Raw genomic sequence first — 1,167 nt, forward strand, 5'->3', positions numbered from 1 at the left:
GATGGTTTCAGTGTGATAAGTAATGATAAAGTTATTGGTGAATGAATGGGAGGAGCGTGATGTGAAAATTGCTCTGGTCTTGAAGGGGAAAAAAACCTGTGGTAGGCAAGTGGTTAATTAAAAGAATTGTTTTTTATAGATATTTAAACAAAAGTTGGTTATAATTTATAAAAATGGCAGATCTCTCAGACTTTCAAAGAGGCCAAATTGTTGATGCTCGTATGGCAGGCTCTACTGTAACAGAAACTGCCCGAATGCTTGGCATTTCAAGAGGTACTGTCTCAAAAGTAATGACTGCCTTTGAAAGAGAAAGTAAAACGTCCTCAGCAAAGCACAGTTGTGGCCGAAAGTCGAAGTTGTCTGAGAGAGACCGTTGGACTCTAAATCGAATTGTTAGAAACACTTGCAAGACCACCTTATTTCAGACCTCTGGCCAAGTGTACGTTTGGAGACAACTAAAAAAAGCATTTCATCCAGACTTCCTTCTCCCAACCGTAAAACATGGCGGGGGTTCTGTGATGATCTGGGGTGCTATTTCTTGGAAATCTGCTGGGCCAATGATTTCTTTTCATGGAAGAATTAACAGCCGAGACTATTTAGGAATTTTGGGCCACCAAGTTCATTCTATGGTGCAAGAACTGTTTTCGAAGGGGAATCTCTTCATAGGGGATTCTCAGCAAGGCTTTTATTCTTCATAAAGATATTCCCTAAAAAGGATTTAAATTGCCTCGGGGACCTCTATGCCTCTTACACTGCATTTTAAACCAGTGACATTTGCATGTTTTTTTTTTTCTTCACCTGCTGCCCAAACAAGGATATAATACAGATATGGCAAAGTGCAGATGACAGACAAATATTGTTTTAAGATAAAATATCTACACCACACATTGTACCAGCAATATAATGTAATTGTTATCGCATAAGGGCCTTTGACGGTTTCTCTCATGGTAACCTGACTACTTAGGTCGTAACTCAAAACAAATCTAGAAATAGATCACTTTGTCAAGTGGAGAGGATAAAGCTCTTGTTGAATCAGTCAGGAAGTGGGAAAAAATGCCAGAAATGTAGGGTGTGGCAGCAGGTTGGGTTAACCCGAGCTGCGCGGGTGGTACCTCACAGTCACCTGAAATAGGAGAAAGTTCATTGCCAGTAGCATTTCCGGATTTG

Source organism: Hyperolius riggenbachi, chromosome 4 (assembly GCF_040937935.1).
Source record: "Hyperolius riggenbachi isolate aHypRig1 chromosome 4, aHypRig1.pri, whole genome shotgun sequence".
In the NCBI taxonomy this organism is placed as follows: Eukaryota; Metazoa; Chordata; class Amphibia; order Anura; family Hyperoliidae; genus Hyperolius; species Hyperolius riggenbachi.